Here is a 24996-nt window from a genome sequence, read left to right as displayed (position 1 = left end):
AGTGAAGCCAAGTTCTGATGATAATGTTTGAATCTTTGGATCAATAGGCAGTCTTTCAGTTAGTGCTGTCCTTGGACTTTCAAATTATGCAAGCTAATAAATTCCCTTTTCTGCTTAATTTGAGTGGAATTTTTGGATACAAAATAAGAGTTCTGGCTAATACAGTGAGACTGCTCTTGATAATGTTGTGGTGAGGCCAGTATGGTGGTCAGAGTAAATGGTTGGATTAGAGAATACAGAAGCTACCTTTCTCATATGAGGTAGCTAGATGATGATAGGTTTGGAGACAGTGAAGCTAGCCAACATTCATTCATCGAACAAACATTTATTGACAGGGATTTTATCAGGTGTAGATATATAAAGAAGACCAAGATACTCCCTTCTTTCAAAGAACTCAAGGGATCTAGTGAAGGAATAAATAAATGTAAAGGTTATTTGAGTAGTCTAATAATAGCTAAACTTTTATATGTTGGGCATTGCACTAGGTAATATAGAGGAAACAAAATAAGAGATTCTACCCTGTTAAAAAAAAAAAAATCAAGTAATCCAGTTAGGTGGCTATGATAATAATCTTAAATCTATGAAGGAGTGAAAAGCAGAGATCACATTGGAAAATGAACGTGTACAAATGCTAATTGAATTTATTTATTTTTTTGAAAAAGACAGTTATCAGAGGTGACCTAGCTGTTAAACCTGGAGGACTAGAAAGATGGTAATGCTGCTGATAATAATAGTAGCTAACATTTATTGAACCATTTTCATATTCCAAGTATTGTGCTAAGCTGTATGTATAAAATATGCACATACAACAACCCTGTGAGTTAAAAGTCCTGTTTTTAACTTCATTTTATACGTGAAAAAATGGAGACTTGCGATTAATCCGATCAAGCTTTCTCAGCTAATAAGTGATAGAGCTGGGATTCCAATTCACACACATCTGATCCTAAAACTTTTTGATCAGAAGACATACTGACAAAGAAGTTTTTACACATACACATTTCTTTGGTTTGCTTTATACCTTTAAGGGTCTGGTAGCACCTTTAGTTAATCATGTACAACAAATAGAAATGTAAATCTGGAACTTTAAATGAAGTTAGGGCTCCAGCATAAATTTGAGAGAGTCATAGTGAAGAGTTAATGCAGTGCTTAGAGAAAGAATGTGAAGAGTGGAAAAGCTGGTCTCTGACAACTATGGAGTACACCAGCATTTAAAAAGGCAAGAAGAGGAATCAGCCTGAGAAAGAACCAGAAACAAAGTTTCATAACTGAGCCTCTACTAGAATTCAGAGAAACCTAAAAGCCAAGGAACCATAGTAACCATCTGTTATTTTACAAATGAGAAGCAGTCTTATAGAGGTTAAATGATGTATTTAAGGTTATATATTGAGATGGTGCTGTTTCACTGCAGGCAAATAATAGTCATAGTTGAAGCTATAAGAAATCTCTTCTGAATGGAAGACAGAAAACAAGAAAGCAAAGACTCAACTTTGGGGAAAAGCCTACAGTTGAAGGCAGAATGGAGAGACTAACATTACAGAAAAAAAAGGAAAACGAGATGTAGTGGGTGAGCCAAACAAAGTAATGCAGTCTTACTGAAGCCATGAGAATTGAAGCTTTCAGGAGATGGGGACTTATTTCCTAGGTAAAAAAGAATGAAGATTGCTAAAAGGCCATTTAATTTTTCAAAGAAGCAATCTGTAACCCACAAAATTATGGTTTCTTTAATCCTGGAAGTATGCACTGGAGTGCCAAGTCTTAAGCAGAAATCATATTTTCCTTGAATCCTTATTTATATATGTTTTATGTCAAACAGTATATTTACTATTGAATTTTTCTAGAGCACTGCTGTCTAGTACGGTAGCTACTAGCCATAGTTCGTTATTAAAATAAGTTAAAATCTAAAAGTTTGGTTCCGCAGTCACACTAGCCACATTTCAAATTGACAGTAGCCATGCATATCATATTGCATAGCACGTTAGGCCTACTGTCTGTCATATTGATTGGACAGCATAGATAATAGAATCCATCCATCATCACAGAAAGCTATATTGGAGAGTGATGTTGGGGCATACTGTCTTAAATAGAATTGAAGTTTTCTTCTGCATTATTATTTTATAAATCATACTTCTTTAGGCAGTGTTTTTCTATATCTGAATACAGTAAGCCATCATGGTTACTAGGGCTGAAACACTATTAAATAATGGTTGAGAAGGCAGAGGGTAAGGGAGGATGTGGCAGCAAATGGGGGCTCAGTCATAATTACAGTATTCTTGTTAGCATTACAGGGTTGTAGTTTTCCACCTTATAGTATATTAGAAATATTGTGTCATGTCTATTAATATTTTTTATAATAGAATTCTTATGGCTATAGAATATTTAATCATATTTTTCTACTTAACTAAATCCCTTTTATTAGGCATTTAGTCTATTTCTAACTTTTCATTATAATAAAAGATACTATTAACATCCTTTTATATAACTCTTTGCTCACATCTCTTATTATTTCCTTTGGGTATATTCCTAGAAGTGGAATTAATTGTTCTAACAAATTTTATGCAGTTTTAAAAACTGAAATCTAATTCACAAACTAAATTTCAGTAGCAGTTCCACATAGAAACAGTGTTCCATATTGTGTGTAGCCTAGTTAGGTTCATAGGCCACCCACAAAAACCTGTTTTTTTTTCCTAAATATGAAAATTGGCTCAATTCACATTTCATACCTCTTTATACCTAACAGTCATGCTGTCCTATATATCTCTCTCTTTACATAAAGACTGTGTGTATGTATTAATGACATAAATTTTTATTGCAGTATCTCTAACCTCAGGGAAGGTCTGGAGTACAGAGTTTAAAGTTGCCTCAGTAGAGAACTTGAAATTTGAAGGCTTAAAATTTTCTTAGGAATTCTACCATCTTTATTCATGCTTGCTTTAATACAAATCTATGGTTTTCAAATTACCAACCATTAGAAAGACCAGACCAAGTTAGGTTCTATGTTGATACTGTTATTTTTCTGTAATCACCTCTCAGTGTCAAAGTATAGATATACTATTGTATATAATACTACATTTTGTAACAAAGTTTCTATGGAAATACACATGTTGAATTGAAATGTGGGATGCTAAGACACATCTCAGGAAATACCATTTATAACTCTCATAACTTTATCCTCTAGTTGAAATGAGAAATCCTACAGCTCGAATATATTCTCATCCACATGCTTCTTCCTTTCACTCCTGCCTGAGGAATAGCATAATTCTTGTATTGACACAGTGTTGGGGCCAAATAGGAAAGGCTTAGGTAAAAAAAAAAAAAAAAAACTTGTTACTTATGTCCTTTCCCCCTGCGCCTCCTGAAACACACATGTATGCACACACTGCAAGGATGTGCGCTTTTAAAGAGAGACAGATACCATGGGGAAGATCATGGCTGTTATGTATAAAGGCATCTGAAATAAGATTTAAATTTATGTTTCAGAGAAAAAATCTAAACTCAGCTGTACTGACCTTGTTTTTAAATAGGAAGGATAAATAGTAGGATGGTGTCTTGAGGAGGGATGAGAAGATGAGTCATCGGTCAACACAAAATGTTGAGACTAGAAAAATGGCAACAGTGTTGGGGCCAAAGATTTTCTAGGGTTCATTTCCTTTTACAGTTGCTGAATTTGGGGGCTGGATGGTTAATACTATCTCAGATTATAACATGCATATTACTTTTAAGTGGTAACATGTTCATTATTTTTTTGTTCATTCCACTTAAGCTTGCAAAAAGTATATGATAAATAGGGCAGTTCACACAAAGGAACATTGTTTTGAGTTCCTGAAGTTGCCAGCAATATCAAATGCAGTGCTACTAATTTTAGAATCATAAAATAGTCCTAAAAATCTCAGGTATTTCCTTACTCACTTTTAACTTTCTTCCTTGCTCTTCTAAATTTCTAGATTTTTATTTGAAGGACACCTAAAACCAAGGATTTTTACTGGTTTATTAAACTAATTTATAAAAACTAGGTAATCGATTTTTCCATTAAAAACAGGTTTTACAAAATGACCTGTACATCATAAAGAGTGAAAAGATAAGCTACGGAGTAAGAGATTTCCAATAAATATAACACACAAATGATATCCAGAATATGTATAGAATTTCTACTAACAAATAAGAAAACAACCTAATAGGAAACTGAGAAAACACCTGAATTGGTACTTTACTAAAAAGGAATTCCACTTGACCAAAAAATACATGAAAAAGTGCTCAACCTCATTAGTAATCAAAAGAATGGAAAATAAAACCAAACTGAGGACTCCTTGAAAAGCCGACTGTACCAAGTCCTGGAAAGAAAGTAGAGTAGAGCATTGGGGACACTCATACAGTGTTAATGGGAGTGCAAATTGGTGAATTGACTTCGAAAAATACCTAGTAACATTGAAAAAACACATATTCTATGACCCAGAAAATAACACATATTCTATGACCCAGAAACTTTTTGTTACAGTTCTCTAAGTCAGAAGACCAGACTCTATTGAGTTATCTACTCAGAGTCTCACAAATCCAAAATCAATGTGTTGGCCAGGCTAGGCTCTTATCTGGAGGCTTTAGAGGAAGAATTTGCTTCCAGGATTATTTAGATTTTGGCAGTTCTTCAAAGTTATAAAACTGAGATTTTCATTTCCTTGCTGGTTGTCAGCTTCAGGCTGCTCTGAGGTCCTGGAGGCTCTTGCATTCCTCACAACACGGCCCCCTCCACCTTCAGGCCAACAGTATTGTTTTGAATCTCTGACTTTCTCTTTTGCTACCAGCCAGAGGGCTCATGTGATGAGATTGGGTTCAACCAGATTATTTTTCTTATAATTGACTAGCAACCTTAATTATATCTGCAAAGTCCCTTCTGCCTCATAAAGAACATAATCAGAGTATATTTCAAATTCACAGCCCCGGAGATTAGGGTAGGAAATATTGGGGGACCATTTTAGAATTCTGTCTACCATAGAGGGTTCTGTTTTACTCTCTTCTTATTGTATAACACCTAGTACAATGCCAAATGTCCTTTAAGTGTTTATTGAATGTATGGATGGATGAATGGATGGATGAATGTGTGGATGGATGAGAGAGAATGAGATAGTGAGTGAGTGAGTGGGTAGGCGAAAACAGGAAATAATGAAGAGGCTATTCACTTTCTTAGCTTTGGAAATAGTGACAACTAACTTCTGTGTGACTGGGTTTAATGGGGACCCTTGGGGCTTCAGCGATGGTAGAATTCAATCAGAACATTCTCAAGGATAATATCAATGAATAGGCTTCCCTTTGATGTCAAAAAGTCAGACATTCAGACCCTCTTTAATTGGTGTCATAGAGGATAAAAGATGATTTACATGTGCTAAGACAGTCCACCAAATGTAATCAGTGGCAGTGAGAATTTTTAGGTCTTTGAAAAATTGCAGAATAGTACCTTGATTTGCTAATAAAAGAAATGTTTCAAACTCCTTACAGTGAAGTAGGCTTTCCATGTATATTCAGTATGTATAACTAACTTCGATAATGTGCAAGTCTCAGTTGTCTAAGGAGAATTTTAGCCAGTTAACTAAACGATGCTTTTGCTAACTTAGTAATATTGTGATTTCTGGCCATTTATTATCACGTGACAAACTGAAGTCTATTAGTTCTCAAACTTTGGTGTGTATAAAAGCACCTATGGCACTTTAAAAAACTGTGTATTCCTGGATCCATACCCTAGAGAGTCTGATTGAGATCTGGAGCAGGGTGCATTAAGCTGCATTTTTAACAAGCAACCTGATCAGCAGTTGAGAAATTCCTCCTTGACTTTTCTACTTTACTCTAAAATTCATTTAGGAAGATAGTAATTTTTTATATCAAAAAGATAGCCTAATGACTAGGTAAGCCAAACATTTTATATAATCGAAAATGTATTTTTTAAAGTATAAAACATCATTTTGCAAAATTGGACACTTTGGTAGAGAATAAACACTTGAAAGACTGGTTTGTTTATTTTAAATACAGTGTTAACGAAGAACTATGTTAAAGTCACAAGTAGATAACCAATTTATATGAAAAATAAACTGAAAATTGAGCATGTATGGTTAGTCATGATTTTTGGTTACCAGTAACAGAAACCAACTGTCATTATGTGTAGCCTACAAAATCTCTGGGAGGACTGGAGAACCTGACTGGAAGGATAGGTAACCAGGAACAATATCTAAAATCATGTGACAGATCTTGTCCTCTGAAGACACCACTAGCACTGCCGCTGGGGATAGACACCTCAGTATGCACCACCAACACCAGTAGTAATGGACACTGTATGCCAGCACTAGAACTTTTGCCACCATTTCCTCTGGAAATTAGGGTGTAGTATTACCACTGTGCTGTCATTTCAAGGTTAGGGGAGGACATGTCTGCTTGGGAGAACTTAAGTTATGTACCTGTGCCCATTGCTGCAAGAGAAGCTGGGAAAGCAAGTATACTATGTGGCACTATTTTCAACTTTGGTTGAGGAAAGAATTCTAATTCATAAAGTATTGGATTTTCCCAAACATAGGAATAGTGTTACCTCCTGACAGCCTAAAAAACTGGCATCTGTCTACTACAAGTTGTATTTAGTACTGAAATCAAGTAACCAAGTAAGCCTTTAGTAGAATATGAAATTATAATGCACAGTAAGCAAGCATTAAATGATAGGCAGTTTACTGACTATAATTGGTTTAATTTTTCTGTAGCCAAATTTTCCATTTCTTGGTTCAGTAGGGAGAGGAGGAAAAGATCTATTAATTAGACTCTTTTCTAGGAGTACCTTCAGTTTTTTTCTTTTTCTTTTCCTTTCTTTTCTTTGCTATTTTTTTAATTCTGAGACTACCCTTAATTTCTTTTTAAGATCTGGGGTCTGCATTAATTCGAGAAGAAAAATTACCAGTGTTGCCTACTTCCTGCTTCTTCAAGTGTCTGCAGTGTCCCAAATCCCAATACCTGTCATTTTAGCCAGTGGCCCCTATAGTAAAATTTTGACAACAAATATATATTTATTTATTTACATTATATTCATGTACTCATGTACTGATTATATTATAAAACATATAAAATATAAAATTTTGAAAAAAATTAAACAAATAGAAATAAAAATTCTAATTCCACATTCCAGTGGATCATTTTGTGTGTCCCCTGGATACCAGGTTTACACACCTTTCTTGGAGACAACTGATTAAGACAGTGGTTAGCTTAGTGATCTTTAAGTAGGAGAAAGGGTAATGTTAAGTATATAAAAACATTGTAGTTTTTACGGTGAGAATATGAGAAATGAGAGACAGCTTAAGATGTGGAGTTCAAGGATAAAGAGCTATAACCTGTTCAAAAGGAAAGGATATTAGCAGACAAAGATTGAGGAAATTTCTTAAAGCGATGCTGTATGTAAGGATGAGTTCTTTGTATAGCATGTACAAAAATCATTGTGTATGTAAAGTGGAGAATGGGTAGTTTGTAAAGGCTGGGCTGCTTCCATGGATTTGGTGGGGTGGGGTGGGGTAGATTAGGAACCATGGTACTTTAGGAGTAAGATTTACCTGTTTTAACCTTGATTCTTTACTGTTTAGTTGTTTGGCTTAAGTCAGTCTTATCTTTCCTTATTTAGAAAATAAATGGGCAGACTGAATTGGAGTTTTTAAGACTTAGGAGGCCTAGCGCTTTTGAGGAGTCTCCTGAGGTTGCACTTTGGCATGGGTTTCAACTAGAGTCAGCTTTGATTCTGTGGCGTATTCATTTAACAGATAATTTTAGCCTTAACTTATGCTTGAACTTCAGACTTATATTAGTTGCCTACTTGATATTTTCACTAGATGTCTAAATAGGCATCTCAAATGTACCTTGAGCAGAATGGACTCTTGATTGCCTCAATCCCTTCCCACTCCTCACTTCCCCAAAGGAGGTAGAGAGAAAAACTAACACCAAAAACTTGTTCTTGTAGTAAATGACACTACCATCCATTTATTGAGGTAGAAACTCATCCCAGTTTTGAATAATTGATTCCATTATTCCACCATCCATGTATCTAGGCAGTAGCTCAGGCTTCAAACCTGGGAGTCATCCTTTATTCTCTCTGTTACTCCAATCCTCCTCAGTCTATTAGCAGATCACTTCTACTTCAACATATCCTAAATCTGCCCACTTCTCTGTCTCCCCTGCTGAAACTCTAACCCCAGCCCCATGCTCTCTGTTGCCATGAACTACTGCAGTAGCCTCCTAACTAATCTTCCTTTTTCTACTCTTACCCCTTGAAAACATTCTCCGTACAATAGCCAAAAATGATATTTTTTAAATGTCAGTCAGATCGTGTCATTTCCCTTTAAAATCAAACATACAAAAGGCAATGGATAACTACTATAGGATTTTGTTAGTTTGACTAGGGTCAAAAAAGCCTTATGTCTCTATGGCCATGCCACCCTGAACATGCCTGATCTCATCTGATCTTGGAAGTTAAGCAGTGTTGGGCCTGATTAGTACTTGGATGGGAGAACACCTAGGAATACCAGGTGCTGTAGGCATAAAAAAAATAAATAAAATAAATAAAAGCCTGTGTGTGACTTCTGCCTGCTTCTTAAGCCTTAACTGCATTCTTATACCTAGCTCATTAAATCTTATTAAGCTTGTTTTTCCTTTGTGGCCTTTGTACTTGATAGCCTCTGTTCATAGAATGCCCTTCCTCCAAATCTTTGTGTGACTGCTTTTCATTCTTTAGATTTGATAAGTAAGTATATATAAAGCACTTAAGAGTAATTCTTAGCTCATTGTAAATGATCAGTAAATGTTAGCCCTGTCCCCCCCTCCCCCGCCCCGCCCCCTTAAAACTCATATCTTTAGAGAGGTTCATGATAAACCCTGGCCTGTTGCCTTGAGCCACTTTTCTTCATTGTTCTTTATTTCCTTCATAGTATGTCTTTATTTATTGATTGTTTACATCATTAAAATGTAAGCTTCAGTAGAATAACAGCCTTTTCTGTCTGTATCTCCAGCATTTACAATAGAGTATATCACATAGTATACCCTCAGTATACTTTTTGAATAAATGAATGAATGAATGAATGACCCTGTGTTCCATGTATCATAAACCTGTCTAGGTCTGCTAGCATTGAATTCTTTTAGAATTTTTGTTTTGTCTGAAAATCATTATTTTGCCTTCCATTTTTTTTACTGGGTATAGAGTTCCTGCTTGGCAGGGTTTTTCATTTTTGCTTTTTCATTTCAGCACCTTAAAAGTGTAATTACATTGTCTTCTGACTTCCGTAATTTCTGTTGAAAATCAGCCTTCAGTTTCTGTTGTTTGTGGTGCATTTAGGATAACATTTGTTTCTTCTCTGGCCGCTTAAGATTTTTTTCCCTTTGCCTTTGATTTTCTGAAGTTTGATTATGATGTGGCTTTCTTTGTACTTATCCTACTCTGAAGTTTACTGAGCCTCTTGCATTGTGGATTGAGAAATTCTTGGTTGTTATTTGGTTTCAGTAAGAAATTTTTCTGTTTTCTTGGTTCATAAGTACTATTCAAAGTTATAATTATTCTTTTTAAATTGTTATGTTCTGGTTTTCCTAGGATAGTACTAACTCATGGTATCTTCTTTGACATTTTCAATAATGATCTATGGTGCTGTGAAGTTTTACTGTTCTAAGTATGGTCTATGGACCAGCAACATGGCATTAACTAGGATGCAAAATTTCAGACCCATCCTAAAGTTAGAATCTGTCTTTTAAAAGATTGTGCGAATGTTACAGTTTGAGAAGCACTGCTATAAAGTTAAACAGATAATTGAGATTGCATTTTTTCCCCCAGAGGGTCTCTGAATTAAGTTGACACCATTTATTTTAACCCCATGCCACATAGATTGACCAAATTGAGCATTTTCAATACCAGTCTATTAAAAAAGAGAAAGGCCCTTTGGGGTGGGGGGTGCAGTAGGCAAAGAAGGAAGTTAAAACATTAGCTACCATGTTCCTAGGATGTTGTAGGCTCATAATTTGGGTATATCATGGATATGTATATGGCTAAGGGTTAGATGTGGTATTTGCAAGTCTTTTGGGCTGTGCCTTGAATCAGCTGGGCCTCTGCCACAGTTATGCTGAGAAGGTAAAAAAAAAAAGCCTAATGTGTCATCCTAATAGGTATAGTAAGGATCCCAGCCTATGCAAAAACTGCAGCCTATGTCTAGAGCTCAATCTCATTGTATTATTTTTTCCCACTTCTATTATGAGGATTGAGACTTTATACCCCAAATCCTTATACCGTAAGCAGGCCTTAACTTCTTGTCGGTTTATTTGTTTCTAATACTTGGTTTTAGCAGTCTAATTATTACTGGCTTAATTGCTTATCTTGCTTTTGAAGACATTGTTTAGTAACAGTAGGAACTAAACATTCTTGAGGTCAGATCAACAATGACTAGCATTGGTTTATTAATTTTGCTGTTTTATAGTACTTGCAGTTTGTCAACACTTCTTTATTTTCAAACATAATGACAAATAGAACTTAAAGATATTTTCTGTAGAATCCATATCTTCATTATTTTATCTACTTTTTTCACAAAAGGAGAATTTTTCATCATAGGTACTCATTTAGTCACAGCACCCTTCATGTTTCCTTTTTAGGATCCTTATAGACTTAAGGATTTCTTACAGATTCAAGGTATTTGTAAGTGCCTCTACCTGTTTTATGCTGTATATGTCATTGCCTAAGCTCATCATGTGTGGGAGCCCTCCTCTTGGTCAAGCCTCTCTCCCCATCCCAAGATTACTGCTGAGAAGTTGAAAATTGCATTCCAAGAAGAAAGAGATTTTCCAGATCCTTCTTGTTTCCCTCTCCCCTAGGTAAAGCATTTGTTATTTTTAAGCAGCCTTGGTTCCTTTTAGTAAGCAAGAGGATACAGGATTACAACCTGTCTACAGGAGCCTTGTTTTATATCATCTCACGTGACAACTGATACCAGACAGGACAGCATCAGGAACAGCTTTGATAATTTATGTGAAGGAGCAAGAACCTTTCAAAGTTATGAATGTGGACAATTTTAACCCTCATTTGACCAAATTCTTTTCTTACTCTAAAATTAAAGCCTTTCAGTTGATTTTCATTTATATTCTGATCTGAGTTACCAGCTTTTCCTCTCCTTCATACCCAGTATAGTCGTATTTTTTGTACTGGGTTACTATATATTATTATACCAAACTATATTTTGAAGTAAAATACTATCAAAAATTTTAGAAATAACAACATTTAAATGCCAACTGTGACTGCTCATTTTCAATAAATTTTATTTATGTGGTGCTATTGATACCATATTTTTGAAGGCTACTGACTTTAACTTCCTTAGTTTCCTCAATATAGTTAGAATAATTTCATATGTGTATCCAGTAGATTAATCAAGACCAATTTCACTAAAGGTTTGTTTTCTTTCTTTAAACAAAGGGATATTTATAGTCCATATGCATAATGACTTTTTATCAAAATGTATTTAATACTAAAATTCAATGTAAAACTATTTAGAATAAATAGTATTGAAATAGAGATCAGGCTTTTTCTTTGTTAAGGGAAGGGGAACTGGGAGGAGCTGTTTTTGTAAAACTCAAGCAAGCAGAATTCCTCTAATGATTAGCATGTCTAATCATTAGCAAGACTAAGCCTAAACTATTAGCCTGAAGGCTATAGGAATAATGCAGGCTTGAACAGGATAGTCAGAGTCCAAGCATTTCACTCTGTTACATAGGTTTGAATTTCAGTTCAATAACTAGCTTTGTGTAACCCATAGACCCGTTTTCTAACCTTTCTAAATGACAGTTTCCTCATCTGTGCAATGTCTGCCTCATGAGGAGGTTTTATGGATTAAACGAGATAGTAGCCATATGGAGCAATTAACAAATGTTCCAGTGCTCAACAAAAGTTAGTTTCCTTCCTCCGCCTTCTTTCCCTTGCTTACTTTAGCGCCACATTTATTTAGTTAGTAAAAATATATTGTGCGCCAATGTCTCAGGCACTGTTCTAGGCAAGAATATGGCTTTTTGAAGTATGATTTTTGAATATAAAATAAACCCACTCCAGTTTGTTATAAAATGCTTTTAATTTTTTCAATCTTATTTTACATTTCATATGAGTCATAAAATATACCAGGATTAAATTGATGCATTATACCGCAGTAGTTCTAAACTGACATGTACCCCCCAATATAGAAGGTGTATACGGTTGACTGTTTACTACTGGTAATTGGTGTCATGTTTTCCCAAGAGTTTTTTTGTTCAAGTTATTTTTTGTAATGTATGATTTAGTTTCCTCCAGAATTATACTTTGAGTTTTGTTTTACTTTGAATTTTTGGTTATCATTTTAGAATTGCTTTTAAAACTTGTGGAGAAATTCTTTATTATGGTTATCTTTAGATTTTTTGTTACTTAAAGTGAGAAGTTATTAAGTAATAATTTTATGTTTGGTAGTAAAGTTTCCATCATTAATAACACCTTGTATTTATAAAATACCTTTTTTAAGACTAAAGTATGTTTTTATTTCTTGCATAGAGAAAGTCTGTACTTTTTTTAAGTTCAAATTTTAATAAGTTGGGTTTTCTAACAATAGGAAATGTGCATGTGTTATCTGTCTCAAGGTATATCCTTAGTTATAGAACTTCTGTTCAGCTAGACTCAGGTGATTCTCAGTGATGGTTGTTCTGTAGTTCAGTTGTAATTTTGAGGTGGTCGTGGGAGGAGGCAAGCACAGCATTTACCTACTCTGCCATCTTGACTGGAAGTATAAAATACTTTTTTCCAAAGAACAGAGTTCTCATCCTTTTTCATTACACAATTTTTACATTTCATAATAAAATGACTTTTTTTTAATCATCCCAGACCAATATATATCACCAAGAGAACAAGTCTAGAACCCAAGTCTCCACACTACAAGAATAATACTCTTAGCTAAATTAGAGTTCTAAGTTTGATTTAATTTTTCATTCCTCTTTTTACATTTTTTAACATTTTTCTCATGGCCCAGCTTTGGAAATATGTAACAAAATTTTATCAGCCTACATACATTTTTCAGCGTCCCACTCTCCTAGGATATGTGGAAAACATAACCGTGGGAGAAAAAAGTTATTTTTCCAAGTCATTCAGTGTACATTATTGCTTTTCCTGAGCAAATATATGCACACTAATAAAGCATGGTACATGGGCCTTTTTAGACTCTAGCATCTTTGATAGATCTTACAGTAAGCCTTTTGTTTTGTTTATTTAGCACCCAACTGCAAACCTTGACTCCCCCCAGGTAGGCGCGGATCCTGGGGCCGGGCCTGGGCATCACGGTGGACAGAATGAGTGGAAGGGCAGGAAGAAATACAAAAGCATCATGATGTTATAAAAATGAGACCTTTATTCTGGCAGTAGGAATTCACATTTCAAAAGCTGATGATTGTCAAACCGATCTAAAAGACGATGAGAATACAAAAATAGTTGCTTCTTTTTAAAAACTTGGATATTTCTAACACAAAATTTCTTTTCTCTTTAAATAGCCTTTCATTAATAAGCAGAGTATGTAATTGATTGTTTTTGAATTGGTTCTCTAAAATGTGCAGGAAAACAATATTCATGGAGCACTATTCCAAGCAGGGGAAAAAAGGGACAGCTGTACCATAGTTTAGATGAAATGAAAATATCCAGTACTGCAATGAAAAGTAAAAATCCATTTACCTAAATTTAGTTGTGCTGAAAGTAGGTGACATTGCTTACATTTTGGGACCTTGTCAGTAATAATCACAAAGTTAAGTATTTATTTGGGCTTAGGGAGAGCTTCTGGAGATAATCAAAAAAATCTCAGAAAATAGCTATGTAGAAATATCTTGTTTTATTTATTCCTCCCCCTTCTTAAATTTCCCCTTTCCACCCCTGACTTATGGATGTTGCCATTTTCCCCTTAGGAACTGGATCTCTGAAGGCGGGGCGTCTCCTCCCACATGCTCGCAGTGTGTACCTGGGGCCTGGCGCACCTGGGGTATGGTCCGTGGCTCCACCCGGGGTGCGAACCCAGGACCTTCTGCATGTAAAGCAGACGTGCTAAACACTATACTATGGAGTCATCACCTTTTTTTTTTTTCTTTTAGAAACATCTTGTTTTAAGACATAGAGAAATAATGACCAATAAAAGCATTTACATATAATCAATTCTTAGCACTTACACAACTAATACAAAAAAATAGTTTGGATTTTGAAGGAAAATATTTGAACATTTAAGTATAAACAATAAAACCAAATTGCTATCCAAGAAGAACTTAGGAAACTGGATATTGTTAGTGAGCTAGAATTTACAGAATTACCAATGTGATATTTTAAAACTGTATTAGGACTCCTGGGTTCATTGTTTTTATATAATGACTGAATTGCAGAATAAAAAGTATTACTTTGTCAGTACTTTCATTGAATAAATTAATTTGTTTTTATAGTAACGACCTCAATTTGATTTCACAATTACATTATGAAGAAATTTCTGAAAAGCTGATTAAAATTATAAATAGGATAATGATAATACATTTGGCTACGATTTAAATTCTGCATGCATTTCAGAGAGACTTTTATAAGAATGTTAAGTTTTAAACCAATGCTTATTTCATGTAGTTACAATAAATTTAGGCCAACGACTTAAAAAAAAAAAAAAGGCACTATGTGCTCAAATTAAATATTTAACCAGAAAAGGAATTCCATTATGAAAGAGATCTGATGATACAGTCTCAAGTACTAACAGAAATTAACCCCACCACAATAAATTAGATATTCTTTCATTACACTGCAGTTATCCAAAATGTCACATAAAATACTCTGATCTGAGTTTTAAACTTTTTTTTTTATTTTATGGTACTTCTTGAAGATGTACCCAATAAATTTCTGTGAAATTAAGTATAAATAGGGGAGTGGAAATCAGTTTAAACATTTTATTAGAGATTTAAAAATTAAACCCCATGCACCTAAATATATTAACAGTTTATTAGAAATTCTCCCCTTTCTCACCTATCCTAAAAATAAGATACCAGTATCTGTATTTTAAATGAAACCATACTATAAACACAGCAAAGGCCACAGACTATGTTAGAAATATTCTAGCTTATGCTAAGAAAAAAATCAACAGCAACAACAAAAAGCATTTTTTTAAAAGCAGACACGTAACCCACAAACAAATTTCTCAAGTATCTAAACACTTGGCTTATCTGTATAACCAAAAAAATATGCATTAGTCTTTTAATGAAAAAGGAATATATAAAAACTCTTAGATTTTTATGGTACTTTTTCAGATTTACACATGCAAGTTACATAGTAATATTTACAGATATTTTAAAATGAGAAAAATTACTTCTAACAGTTTCCAGTAGCATGTTATTACTATGTTAAAAACATTTTACAGTGCATTCATTTAATCTGGTGATCTTAATTTCTACAAATAACCTATTAACAACAAATTAAATCTCACTGCAAAGAAATTCTTTATAATATCATGACCACATTTTCTAATCCTAGTGAAGTCCCCAATGAAATAACACAGACATGCTGCAATTAAAGTCTGTTTTGGTGAAATGGTAATAAATTTGCTCAAAGAGTTTATAAAGTTCAAACTTTTAAAGTGCTGTGGAGAAAAGAGGATATCATTGAATCATGTAAAGATGTGACTGTTTTGATCGTAATCTATGCTTTTTATTTTCTGATTAAAACTAAGACCTGCCTCATGATGAGACACATTTGGCATCTCTGTAAATGCTGCTATATGAAAGTAAAAAATAAGGAAAAGTTGTGATACATTTATAGCTTTTATAGAAAAATATATATTCTCTTTAGAGTTAATCATATCAAGTGGTCGTCATTCAGTATGAAGTCCAATATTATAAACAAAATAAGACATTAATGGATTTTTCCCTCATTGCCTATTTCCAACACTCTACTTCAGAACTTGATTATCAATATCCCATCATTGAATCCTCAGGTCTTCTAGTTTATATTGTTTTTGACTTTGGGATTGTGATTATAGGAACTGGATATTATTAAAGTTATTTGCTTCTTTCAAAAGTCAGATAGGCTCAATGGCATTTCCTTCTGAAATGTGTCTCGTATTTTTTCTTTTCCTTTATTTCAGTAATGGCATCATAGTTATGGTGGTCTGAATTTTCATACTCTAATGCAGAACACTGAAAATTAACATCAGGTTAAGATTTTGAAAAATTTTCAGTCCTAAAAGTTTTTGCTGCATACCCTGTACACTCCCATAGTTTTTTAGAGATTGCTTCAAGGACTTTGCTTTCTAAAAAGAATAGTAATCATGTGACAGGCCATTTATCTTTTCTTTCCGCCTTTCCAGAGTACTGGGCAGTAGTCAGAGTCCTGACTCTACTAGTCCTCTTACGTCACTCCAGCAGGAAGTTGGAGTGAGCCTCATTACTGAAGTTGCCTCTTTCCTGGTCCTTTAACTATAGAGAGGTGACGTTTGTTGGGGCTAGGTGTTTTTGGTGTTTGTTTTTTGAGGGAAGTCTCTGCTTGTTGGTGTTTCTGGGTTGCCAACTTGAAGATGTCACCTCCAAGTCTAGAATACACGAGGCAAAAAGAAAACCCAGGGAACTAATCACGATATCATTCTTTGTATCCTAAAGTTCCTAGTTATCTTATGTTCATTTTAAATAAAATGGTCAGGGTTTTTAGTTGTACTTAGCAGGAGGACTAGGGAAAAGTACAATTAGTGCCTTTTGCTTCTGAAAGCAGAAGGCACTAATTGACATTTAATTTATATAAATTTACTACCTTTGATAAAATTAAACTCACAAGTTATATAAAAATAATGTAACTTTAAAATGAAAAGCATAGAAAACATTCTCATTTCTGACCTCCCTGTGTTACATAATTTTATTAATAGCTAATCATTTTTATTACATTCTTTCAACAAAAATTTCATGAGAATGGCATAATGATTGAAAACATAAAGGAAATACCTAAGTACAAAGTATTTTTTTAAATGCGGCAAATTTTTTAAAAGTTTTAAAAATGTAACAAATGTTGCTCAGTCATCACAGTATCTTCATTTAATGGGCAACTTTTTATGGTCTTTGTCCTTGGTATTTGTTAGCCTGTGGGAAGCACCATGAACAGTATCATTGTGGTTTGTTAGTTATCAAGTCATGTTTAAAATTATTACTTTTATATAATTCTCTAGGGACTTGATCCTCCTTAGGAATTTTACTTTTTATTTATTTCATATTGAATGTGTATTTTAAAATTTTTTTATAGTTTGTATTTACCATTTTTTATATGCTGAAAGATGATATTCCTATAATATTCTTTTAAAGTTTACATTCTTAGTGTTAAAAATCTCTTTTACATTGTATTTGTCATATTCTCAGGCCCTTTTAACATTCATAGCAGTGACTATTCTCATAGGAAGTGATAGTACTGTGTATATGGGTATTGCATAATGGGCTTTATTTTCAAGGATGATGTCATTGCGTGGGATGGCCTGAAGGAGTTATTAGAAGAACATAAGACTTTTGACTGCTAGGATTTCTTAATAAATGCCATACTGTTGAAAACATTAATTTGTGTTTGGGCTGGAATGAACCTGGGTTTTCCTGTCTTAGCTCTAGAGATTTAAAGACATAAATTCTACTGTCATAGTTACATAGCTGAGTAGAATGAAGTATTAGACAATTTTCTCTCTGGGAAAGAGAAACGGAATTAGAAAGAAGTTAATAAACAACTGACTTTTTTGTTACACAATTTTGAGATTAACTTTTGAGATTTGACGTTCAAAAATACTTTGAATTTTTGTTGCTATAATTTCTGTTACTTGGTTTATTGTTGAGGTATAAAATTGGTTATTAGAAAAGTCCATAATTTTCTCGAGAGATTTTTAAGGTGCATATCACTAAAAAGAGACAGGTTACATTTATTTTCTACTTTGAGTACTACCCAATTGATTTTTTTAAGTGGTGATAAAATATACATAACATGAAATGTATCATTTTAACCTTTTTTAAGTATATAGTTGAGTGGCATTAAGTACACTCACATTGTTGTGCAGCAGTTACCCTATATCCATCTCCAGAACTTTTTCATCATCTCAAACTGTATCTATTAAACAATAACTCTCCATTAGCCCCTGGTAACTATTCTACTTTCTGTCTCTATGAATTTGACTATTCTAGGTACCTCATATAAGTGAAATCATATATTTGTTCTTTCATGTCTGACCTGTTTCATTTAGCACAATGTTTTCATGGTCCATCCACATTGTAGCATGTAGCAGAATTTCATTCCTTTTTAAGGCTGAATATTTTTGTATGTATATACCACATATCATTTGTCCATTTATCTGTTAGTGGACATCTGGGTTGGTTCCACCTTTTGTCTTTATTCAGTGATGCTATATGGGTGTACAAATACCTGTGTAAGTCCCTGCTTTCAGTTCCTGTGGGTGTATACTCAGAAGTGTAATTGCTGAATTATAAACAGTTTTGTGTTAATTTTTTGAAGAGCCATTGTACTCTTGTCTATAGCAGTTGTACCATTTTACATTCTCACCAACATTTGTTATTTTTTGACTTAAAAAAGAATTGCCATCCTAATTGGTTTGAAGTGGTATCTCATTATGGTTTTGTTTTGCATTTCCTTAATAATTAGTAATATTGACTGCCTTTTCATGTGCTTATTACAGATATGTGTATCCTCCTTAGAAAAATGTCGATTCATGTCCTTTGCTCATTTTTAAAATTGGGCCATTTGCTTTTTTGTTGAGTTTTATTAGTTTTTTTTAATACAGATATATTCTGTATATTAATCCACTATCACATTACCCATTATATTTTTAATTCCTGTTACAGAGGGTTGGTGGTGGTATGAGTGTAATCTGACCTGGTCAATAGGTGTGTCTCTTACATTTCCTCTACTAAGGATCCTTTGTTATGATTCCCTTCATGGAGCCCACATTTTAAAAATTAATTACCTACCAAACACACTTTGTTTATTCAGAAATAATTTTCCAATTTTAAATGAAAACATGAAATAGCTAGAGATTTGAGCAGCATTAAATATCCAGTGTTGGCACAGTGAATTAATTTAATTCTAGCAAATAAACCACCTTTTAGTAAGTCACTTATTGTGTTAGATGCTAAAGATACAAAACTCTTGGTCTCAAGGAACTAAAATCTAATGAAGAATTACAGTACCATTTGATAATTACTACAGTAGAGTAGTAGAACCTCAGTGGGAAAATCATTTGAGTGCCTAGACGAGTCAAGGGAAGTATTATGAGATTATGCTTGAGATGGCTCTTCAAGGAGAGGCAAGAGTTTACCAGGATATTAAAACTTAGCAGAGCTCAAAGTTCAGTGTTACTTCATTTGAGAGGGTCCCTAAGGTTAAGAGTCACTGGTATATATGACTCTGAAAAGCTGGGAGAGAGGGGGATCCAGCCCCTGTGAAGGAGAAAGAAGTTAAGAACATTGTGAGCTGAGAAGATATCTAAAAAATGCCTTACTGTGTGTATACATTTATGATAATAAGCAATATACAATTGCCAGAATATCTACTTTTTAAATGAGAGATTTGAGAAAGATACCTTTGGTCCCTTTTCCCTGTGTGCTTTAGGTAACCTGCTCATGCATATGAGCTGGAAACACTTGGAAGAACTGTATATAGAACTGTGTAAGTTCAAGCTGACCTGTTGTATTGTGGAAAACTTTAAATTCCCAGTATTTGTATTAATTAATTCAACTGAATTTAACTTATTTTGGTTGTGATTCAGATAGGTGGTTCCTATAACCACATTATTCCTTCTGTTAGCTTACATGAGAATAGGGAGGGGCAGAGGAGAATGTGAATTAGATCTGGTGGATCAGAAGTGATCTCAGGTACCTTAGTGTAAAAGTCATATTTGAGAAAAAAAGAAGATTGCTCTGGCAGCTCTAGGAAGAGTCAAGAATGGCGATTGTAGCAGTCGACTGCTTCTGAAAGAAGGGGCAGAATTGAGCAGACTTCTCTAAGCAAAGAAAGAATTTGTTGAACTGAATATTGAAACACTATAAGTATTTTCAGAGGTTTAAGTTAATAAACTATGTAAGTTATTAACAAGTGTGTTATACAGAGTCAAGGTGTTTCCTTTTCTCTTTTTGCTACCTTATGAGAAGTGAGCAATATCATGTTAGTAAAATAATTATATTCTTTTTCTGGACCTCATGACCTTTCATAGTCTCAAACAGAAATAGAAAGTTAGAAAATTAGGTGGGAGGAAAATGCCATGTCAGTTACATAAATGTTTCCCCAGAGCTTTTTTCAGATTTAAGAAACCGGATTACTATTATGTCCTTCCATGTTTTCCCTGTGAAAGTTAGGAACTAACCACTCCTAATTCATAAAATCATAAAGTTAACAGGAGAGATGGATTTAGGAAAAAATACCTTTTAGTATACTTCTTACTTGCAAAAGAGTAAAATAATTGAAAGCATCTCACTGAAAGTGCTAGAGAGGGAGATTCTGTTCTAGAGGTAAGATGGTAATAAATGATAGGGCTAGAACTGAAGGCTATATCAGATGTCTCATTTAAGATCAAAGTTTTTCTCTAAATTGTATTGTTTCAGGGTTTGGTTTTAAAAACTTTATTGGCAGAATATGTGATGAGAAGTATTTCAAGATGAAAGAAAATATTAATAATAATTGGATCACAGTTAAGAATGGTCTTAATACTCAAAAACTGAGTTTGTTTTCCAATATTATGTGAAACCAGAATCCATTCTAGGCAGAAATTCACGTTCTTTCCTGTGTTATCTAAGAGGGTCTTTTAAGTTGGTTGACATTGTTTGCTTTTCTGCATTATTTGAAAGGAAAAATATGTAATATATTTGAATTTATCAAAAATAAGTGATCAAAAATGATTTATCAAAAAATAAGTGAGAGGAGAATTAGATAATTACAGGAATGAGTGTGTAAATATATGCATACCCTTTCTCATCATTAAGATTTAAGATTAATACCTAATCTTTGTTATAATATATTTCTTAACTTCAGTTAACATGTCTCACTACAGATAGCCCACATGTATTTATGGTGATTTAAATCCATTAGGTACCCTTTCAACTTGTCACATTACTGCAGGTGATAGTTTCTTTAATTGTTCTTCCACGACAGAACTAGGGTGCCCTTTTCTCCAGCCTTTAATAGCGTTTTTGTTGTTGTTGTTGTTGTTTTTTCCATTGTCTTTCAGCCTCCATTAACAAGATCTGAGAGGCAACTTAGGGCCATTGCCTGCTGCCTCATTTTAAGCTAATGCCAGATGTTTTAGGTTATTAAAGCAGCACTCCACTTCAGGTACCAATTTGTTTTGCTTTTTCTGTTGCTGTGTAACAGATCACTACAAAGCTTAATGGCTTACAAAAACCTAACAGTCTTTTATTCAGAAATTTCCCTTGGGTTGGTGGCTTTCCTTTCCTCACCCCCATCTCCCAAGTCTGACTTGCTACATTTGTTATATTAAGGGTGAGAAATAGCTGATTCCAGAACTGGGGCAAGGAAGTTGCAAGATAAGCCCTGGAACATCTTGTGCCAGAAAAAAAGAAATGCTCAAAGAAATTAAGATGGCATATCAAAAAGATACAGGAGCTAGCCTAAAAATAGGAAGGTGAATATCATAAATTAAAAACATTTTATACTTCAGAATGGAAAAAAGTTCCAGGTCATTATTTTGTATATCTAAAGCACTCTTCTTTTGCTGTTGCAACCTACCTCAGCCTTTTCAAATTATAAAATATCTGTAGTTTGATACATATAATAGTTTTTTCCTCAATAGCTGGAGTTGATTAATTTTATTTAAATACTTGTTTAGAAATAAATTATTTTCCATCCAGATTAGTGTTTCTTAAAATAAAACAAAACAAAAATCATAAAGGTAAAATTGTGATTTGGTCCTGTTTTAGTAAAGATAAAGTTGTGATTTGGTCCTTTTTAGTATGTTAATTGTGTTCTTTAGTATGTTAATTATAGTCTTTCTATAGGTGAAACTCAGTAGAGGGAGGACAGGATTTGTACTCAATTCTGAGTCTACAGTTTTATTTCATCCATTTGCTCATTTTTTGAGCAAATATTTTTCTGAGTCCCTAGTATGTGTTATATACTGTAGCATTACAGAGTTCAACAAAAAACATAGTCCCTACCTTCATAACATACTCAATAAATATTTGCTGTGTGCATCTAGAGTGATCGATCATTCTTATGCACCTGTCCTCTCCCCATTAATACGAGGATTCTTTTTCTTTTTTTCTTTTTTTTGCCTTTTTCTTTAACATATTATTAAAAAACTTATAGTATCTTTGAGATGAGTTTAACTCCGAGGGTAAGATTTTTGTAAATAACAGAAAATAATCAGGTGTTTGATTGCAAACAAAATACTTTAAAACTTTTTTCATTGAAATGCAGATATTTCATTTAGTCCATTTGATGCAGGACAGGGCAAATTTCCCCAAGTGACGGGGAGACCAAGCCCTGCACTGAGAGAAGAGGGTCTATTCTACACTGAAGAAATAAAAAAATAGTGGAATAAAGAGTAAAATTCCATATTAATATAATAAAAGATTAAAATTCTATAATCATCTCAGTAGATGAAGAAAAAGAGATCGATAAATTCAGTGTCTGTTAATGATAAAAAAAAAATTAGCAAACTAGAAACAGAAAGCAGTTTCCTAATCTGATAAGGAATATCTACAGAAAACCTTTGAAATTAGGAACAAGACAAGAATACCTTCTGTTACCACTTTTATTCAACAATGTACTGGAGGTCTTAGCTGGCACTCTTAGAGTTGAATAAATAGGTAAGTAAATAAGTAAGGATCAGAAAGTAAGAAATAAGCTTTGATTACTCACAGAACCGTGTAATTATGGATCTAGAACCATCCAAAAAAATCTACTGATAAAATAATAAAAAAAAGTTTATCAAGAATGCCAGAAACAAAATCAATACATAAAATCAGTTTTATTTCTATGAATAACTAATGGTTAGAAAATAAAACTTTAAAAATATATATCATTTATAAAATAACAAGGACCTAGAAATAAGTAAAAAAATTATAAAACCTTTCTGAGGAAACTGACAAAACCTTATTGAGAAACTTTAAAGAGCCCTTTAATTAATGGAAATCTTAATAGATTGAAAGATTCAATATTGTGACGATGTCATTTCTTCCCAAGTTGATGATATATTCAGTGCAATCTTAATAAAAATTTCATATTTTTTGATACCTAATAAGCTTATTCTAAATTTATAAAGAAATGCAAAGGACCTAGAAAGTCAAGACATACTGGAAGAATTACAAAGAGAAAGGAATACTTCTACTAGAAGTGATGTGGGAGGGTACACCACTGTATATGATATCAAGAATTATTAGGGGGAGGGGAAGGTAGATGGGAAAATTTAAATCATTTCTTCAATTAAAAAAATAAAAAGAATATTATTAAGCTGTAGTAATTAAGGTTGTATAATATTGACATAAGGATAGATAATTAGAGTGATGGAGCAGATTAGAGAGCCCCCAAATAGGCCTTTACAAATAAAGACACCTGATATATGACATGGGTGTTATAGAGAAATTGTGGGGGGAAAGATGGTTTTTTTAATAACCGCTACTGGGATAATTGGGTATCCTTGTATGAAAACAATGAAATTGGCCTCCTATATCACGTGATATTAGAATATCAATTTCTGATTAAATGTGATCGTCAAACTATAAAACTTTTAGAAGATAATATCTTTATGACCTTGGGTAGAGAAGGATTTCTTTTAAAACTGCAAAAACCACTAACTATAAAGGAAAAGATTAATTTAAAATTTTCCTCTACTAAAAGACTTTTATTAGAAGACATAAGATCATAAAGACTATGATGAAACTTCAAATCACAGAGTGGGAGAAGATATTTGTCACATATATAATTGACAACAGACTCATATTCAAAATTTCTGAAGATCTCCAACAAACCAAAAGACTAGCAGGCACTTCACAAGAAATCTAGATGGCCAATAAATATGAAAAGCTGTGATACTTCATTAATAACCAGAGAAATGAAAATTAAAATCACAATGAAATGCCACTGTACAAAAATCTTTAAAATGTAACGAATATATTAAAATATCTCATAATGAGTATTGTCAAGGACGTGAAGCCACAAGAACTCTTTGTACACTGGTGCTAGATATGTAAATTGGCACAACCACTTTGGGAAACAGTTTGGCATTCTCTTGTGAAGTTGAAGATACATATATCTTATACAGCATTTCACTCCTAGATATTCTCTAGATCAGTGTGTAATCAATAACTTCATCAGTAATAAAATAAGTAAAATGTGGCATGTTCATATAGTAGAATAACACTATGAAGACAAGGAATATGAAGGAACTACTATTAGTATATAGCTACATGAATAAATCTCAACCTTTGAGTGAAGATCACAAATGACTACATGTACAACATGCTTCTACTGTTACGGAAAAATCCCAAAAGCTCCAAAAATCAGACCAGCGAAAATCCAAGCAGTAACCCAGAGAGAAAGAGAACTCAGTTTTATTACAATATCAGAAGAGCTAGTGCTCTGAAAATCTAGGCGCAGAGCTTAGGGGCAATTTTACTTTTATACCCACGTTGTTACATTTGGCATGGGCTGATTTACAGACTCTTGGAATTGCTATGGGCTATGGGCAGTTACAGAGCATGGGATTTTCTAATAAGCACTAAAGCAGTACATCTTTAAGGGAGCGTGAGTTCTTAGTTGACCCTGAGATCTTTGTCCTATGCAGCAAGCATGTTTACAGAAGCAGAAAAAAACAAAAAAGAACTGATTAGTCATGTTGGCCAATTAAGTAGGAAATTCCTCTTCCACTACCTTTAAAAAATTCAGATGTGGTAGGCAGAATTGTGCACCCCCTCCCCCCCAAAAAAAGTCTACATACTAATATCCCTGTAAGCTATGAA

The 24996-nt window shown here is 33.7% G+C and overlaps 1 protein-coding gene and 1 pseudogene across 9 annotated transcripts in view; both read left to right on the top strand.

The window, feature by feature from the left end:
- Window positions 1–24996, top strand: part of LRCH3 (leucine rich repeats and calponin homology domain containing 3) — a 97834-nt gene that overhangs the window by 3399 nt on the left and 69439 nt on the right. The window lies entirely within an intron of this gene.
- Window positions 8428–8546, top strand: LOC112473863 (annotated as a pseudogene).

The sequence above is a fragment of the Pteropus alecto genome, unplaced genomic scaffold, assembly GCF_000325575.1.
Source record: "Pteropus alecto unplaced genomic scaffold, ASM32557v1 scaffold311, whole genome shotgun sequence".
NCBI classification, from domain to species: domain Eukaryota; kingdom Metazoa; phylum Chordata; class Mammalia; order Chiroptera; family Pteropodidae; genus Pteropus; species Pteropus alecto.
This window is presented reverse-complemented; position numbering and strand designations above follow the sequence as displayed.